This window comes from Aptenodytes forsteri, unplaced genomic scaffold (assembly GCF_000699145.1).
Source record: "Aptenodytes forsteri isolate BGI_AS27 unplaced genomic scaffold, ASM69914v1 Scaffold84, whole genome shotgun sequence".
Classification (NCBI taxonomy): domain Eukaryota; kingdom Metazoa; phylum Chordata; class Aves; order Sphenisciformes; family Spheniscidae; genus Aptenodytes; species Aptenodytes forsteri.
The window spans coordinates 3,437,627-3,443,258 of NW_008795492.1; positions in this window are offsets into that span (position 1 = coordinate 3,437,627).

Consider the following 5,632-nt stretch of genomic DNA (forward strand, 5'->3'; position numbering starts at 1 on the left):
AAGACTTGTTCTCCAGACCCCTCACCAGCCTCGTTGCCCTTCTCTGGACACGCTCCAGCACCTCAACGTCCTTCTTGTAGTGAGGGGCCCAAAACTGAACACAGTATTCGAGGTGCTGCCTCACCAGTGCCGAGTACAGGGGCACGATCACTTCCCTACTGCTGCTGGCTGATATTTTTTATCGGCCAAATACCGTGCAAATATATTTTGCACAGGATAGATTACGTTGTAGTTCCTATGTTTAAGTTATCTGGATACTATTCCTGCTAGTGGTGACACTTGCAGTTTCTAGCTACAATTGCCAAGGAGACATTTTGCTTGCCATGCTGTCTGTAAGCAGTTCCCTAGCCAAAACAAAATTACCTTCAAAATTACTCTTCCTGCACAAACATGTATAGTAGGGCTTTTCTAGTACCAGCTGTATTGATCACTTTCAAATTTATGCTTGCAAAACTTAAATGTAAACCAGTTGACCAGAAATCCACAGCTTATAAAATACACAGCTATACTGTAAAAGAACACTGACTTTTTTTAAAAAATACAAAATTTTAAATGTGAGGATTTTTGTGATTGTGAGGCTTTCTCATTTGCAGAGTGATAGTACAACCACAAATAACAATTTTTCAAAATAAAAGCATTTGTCTCTAAAGGTTTCCTTAGTCATCCAGAATTCCAATTCTATGACTGTAGAATAGAATCCAAAAGCAAACATCTGCCAAAAAATAGTTATTAAATGAATGAATTATTTATATGCCAAACAGCATAAAGAAATTTAACTGAGAGTTGTTAAAGAAACTTGTCATGTGTGAGCTTACCGATTAACAATTTTTATTTCAGGCCCCATAAGCTGGGTGCTAGCAGGGTTTACAATCCTTTTATAAGGACTACTTTAGGATAAAGTTCTCCTTAGCTCTTACTCAAAGATCTGTTTTCTACAATATGTGGTTTTAAGAAATGCAAGTAGGATCATAAACCAAAAAGTTCAGAAACTATTGCTCCAGGATTTTGTAATACTTTGTAATTGTAACTTATTTCACATGTTCATGCTTTCTTGACGTAATAGCAAGAATTTTGGATATTTGCAGATTCAACTTGAACTAAGCGTAAACCCTTTTATGTTTTTCATATGAAGTCCTTAATATCTACTTAACTGTGAGCCACCTTCTTGCATTGAAAATACATGCTCACGAGCAATATATGCACTAATTTTTCTTAATTTGCAATTGCATATACTTTTCTCCCGAAGTTTTCCATTTTTTTCTACAGTCATCCTTTCCAAAACTTCCTCTCTTGAATAATATTCCTAATATCCTGTTCCACAGTTGGCTAGCAACCTAGTCAAGAATAACACATAACTGATACATATATTTGTCAATAATATTTCTTGCTTCTATTCTTTTTTTTATTTCCAGTTTATTCTATGTTCAGCTTCAAACTGTGATTAATAGTATCCCTAATCTACAAGATGAGGGGGAAGAGTTAAACACCAAGAATCTTTCTTGATGTTTATCAGTTTAAAATGACTTAACTGTGCTAACAGCAAGTTTGGTGAGGCTAGTAATGTGTAATTGTTGGGTATATCTCTTGTAATCTGGAGTTGCTTTTGTCTGATTATTTTTAAGTCAAGATTCAAGTTCTAAAATGTACAAATTTGAAAGGTTGTATGATTCATGTGGTACAAAATGATGGCAAAGACTCTTAAGTATTTAGTAATAGAAAGAGTACCTTTAAAACTTCCTGCCCCCCCCAGCCACTAAAAATGGGATCAGACAGAGTCACAGTGAAATTTGACCCAGAATGTAGTTGAGAGATAATTCAGAGCTCCTGTTCTCTCTTCGGCTTCAATTGATGAAACACTGACATTTGAAATTGTTCATTTCTTAGCTTTAGATTCTCTTAAACCTTCCTGCCCCCCCCAGCCACTAAAAATGGGATCAGACAGAGTCACAGTGAAATTTGACCCAGAATGTAGTTGAGAGATAATTCAGAGCTCCTGTTCTCTCTTCGGCTTCAATTGATGAAACACTGACATTTGAAATTGTTCATTTCTTAGCTTTAGATTCTCTTAAGACTTTTTTCAAGGGAACCAGTATCATAATGACTGAATAAAAACACTTAGCTTTTTTCCCCACTCACCTGATGCAGCTAAAGGCTCAGAAAAACTGATAGTAAGTAAGAGGGAACTAGGAGGTTCCTGTAGAAACAAACTCTTTAGGGCTATTATCTTCCCTTGTATTTTATTCTTGAAATCAGCCAGTACGTTCTGGGGGGAAAAAAATTTACTCCATTGTAAAAGGCCAGAGAGAGAGAGAATGTACATGACTGACTAAATGTTTTGATAAGGTTGTACAAGGAAATACTCAAATGTTTTAAAGCTTCAGTGCCATTTTTTACTTTGAGTACAAAATGTTAAGAGTTCATCTCCCAGACTTTTCAACACAAATAGGCTGGCTGTTTTTTTACTTGAGTTTTGATCTGTATTCTACAAGCTTCTCCGCAATAAATTAAAAGGAAGAAATATTCTCAGCCACACAGTCTTGAAAACAGGGAAGAAATGTTCAGTAGCTTGGCTAGCCAATACTTAGCTAAGAGATGAATTCTTTAGTCTTACTGAACTTAGTAAGGGTAACCAGGGCTACTACACTGCTATGGTGATTTGTTGTCTAAACAGAAGATGTTGCTGCAATATATCAAAATGGGCCTGCATACCTACTAATTTTAGTGTGATTTTTTAGAGCATGGCAAAATTATCTTAATCCCCAACTGCTATAAAGCAGTCTTCCTAGGAATATTAAATTAGGGTTAAATAGATACTGTTTTCTCAGCTTGTATTTTACCATAGTTCTGTTTGTAAGAGCTTCCCTCTGTAAATAAACCCATAGATTTAATTTCTAGGGTCCTCTGTCACTCAGCATTACTTCTTTTTTCCTTCAACTTTATCATCTACTATCAAAGAGCAATAGACTGTAGTTATTAAACAACTGACATTGTTTCCAACCTGGAATTATTATTCAGCAACACAATCTCGTTCTTGAGCTCTCAGCTTCTTCCTCAACTCTCAGAATAGCACTTACACCATTCTCATTTTTATTCTTTCTTTTTGTTTATGAAAAGACAGTGGTCAGGTGGCAAAAAAAGTTTTGCAGCTGACTTGCCTTTTTTAATGGCTAACTTTCTCAAATAAGTTTGTTCAGCAGATCACAATAAATCATCTTTTTATGGAGACTCAAAGTAAAACCACACATAAGTCTCTTTCTGTTTACGAGAGGGCAAGGTTTACCCTGAGCTAGGCCCAAAGAAGACTAAACACAGTTTCAGAAACTATTAAGCTAGCAACCACAGCTGGGACTACTGATTAAAGGATTTTAGGCAGAGGCCTTACAGGAGGACTTTCAAGAATGCCAGAGAGTAGATTTATAATTTTTGAGGGTAGAATTTTCAAAATCACTACTAAATTTATCACACATGTACTATAAATTTATAAAAGTTTTATTTTTAAATCACCATTCCTCACTGCTCCAGCTTCTCTTTGATAACTATAGTTCAAATGAATTCAAATTCCTAACTCAGAAAGCTCTTAAGTATATGCTGGAATATTACATACTTGGATCAGCAAGAAGAGAAACAAATTTCCATCTGTAGATTCAGTGAAATAGCTCTGGTTTCTCTCTCCAGTGACTATTAGCTATTGTCCACAGAAACATACTAACGTTCATGTTTCACATACAAAACTATCTCCCAAGTGATTCAAAGCCCAGGAGTTTGCCCAGTGAAACTGGCACGTAATGCCTAAACTTGACATTGCTGCATTTCAACCCCCCTAAAAATAGGCAGCATAGTTCTAATTTGAGTTATTTGCGTAGACCTACTCAGTTCCCATTCGTGTACGCAGTGGGACATGCACATTATCATCCATCTTCTGAACATCCTCTTGGATGAATGGAATGTCACAGGGCCTGGGGGCACCAGGAATGTGCAGCTGCAGCTGTGTCATATACCCACAGCAGCATTTAACACTGACTTAAGTAACATCTTACAGTTTCTTTGTAACTTTTTTCTCATGATGCTGTGTTTGCATTATTCTCAGATTCACCATTCAACTTCTATCTTTCTTCTATTTTTCCTCTGGAATTTTCTAATTTATTTCTTTTTTCTTCTCTTATCTTAACGACCTCTGTCTGTATTCTTGTCCATTTGTTTGCCTTCAAGAATGCTGCTTAAATATTGCTGCAATTTGTGATGTCTACTGAGCACAACTAACACTGAGTTCTTTGCAAGACTGGCTGCACTGGAGCCCTGTCCAGTACGTAATATCCAGGGGCTTATATAAAAAATGTATTGTACTTCATTTTCATTTTGGTCTCAGACTTGGGGCGCATCACACTTGGAAAACTGACATGTAGAGAAAACAGAGCAGCAGGTTGGCAGTTCTTGCAACATGTAATTCTCATTTTTGTCTTGGATTTTTTTTTTAAACAGATTAAAACCAGGCCAAATACAGAGACAATAAAATTATAATCAGTTGATTTTATAAATTATTCTCAGCCCTGGAAAACTTTCAAAGCATTTTTTACGTGTAACAAAATTCTTGGAATCTTACACATAGATAGCAGAAGTTGCAAACTTTCTTGTGGCATTTATATCTCATGGCCCTTTTAGCACATTGCACTATTATAACTGGCAAGTTTTCAGAGCCTGCAAAAACTCATATTCCATGCATAATCATTTATACCAGGACTTGGGAGATCTGCAACAGCAAATATTAACACCATGTCTCCTACTTTCGTCTAAATTTTCTTTAATGAAATCCCCCCATCTAGCTCTTCCCATTGTCAAGATATGCTTTGTTCCTGCTTCATCTTTAGAATCTGTGAATGTTAAGTGCTGGAAAGAACTATGGTCTTTAAAAACCAACATATATTTGTGTTAAACTATTACGTGATTCCAACTGCTAAAGTCTATGTAATCCACTTGTTTCATTTGTTACAGATGCATTCTGAAGTGTATCAATCCACTTTCTCTATAACTTACAGAATGTCATACTATATTTATAAGCTTGCAGTCTGAAAGCGTTATGTTATGACCACTAGTTGGAGACGAGAGACACTCGTAACACAGAGATGGGCAGTATGTAAATGTTCAGATGACCTTCAGCTGTACCACAACAGCAAAAATCTAGAGATCCTTCCAGAAAAGAGTCCTGCCCATGCCAAATATGAAAAAATACCTAGAAACTTTTGAGGCATGTCCCAAGCAAATCTTGGTGCATGAGGTACTATCTATACAAATAGTCTTTAAGACAGTGAAGATGTCTCAATCAAGCCTTGAATTGCAGCAATAAATCTGCTGTATTATAGTTCATATAACTATTCGAGTAAATTAGGGTTTTCTTAAATACTAGCATTATACTGCACATCACTAGCTGACAGAAGTCATAATCAAGATTTTCTATTTCACTTTAATATTTACTTGACAGAAAGTTTGAATGATCATAGAATCATAGAATCATAGAATAGTTTGGGTTGGAAGGGACCTCTAAAGGTCATCCAGTCCACCCCCCCTGCCATGGGCAGGGACATCTTCAACTACATCAGGTTGCTCAGAGCCCCGTCCAACCTGACCTGGAATGTTT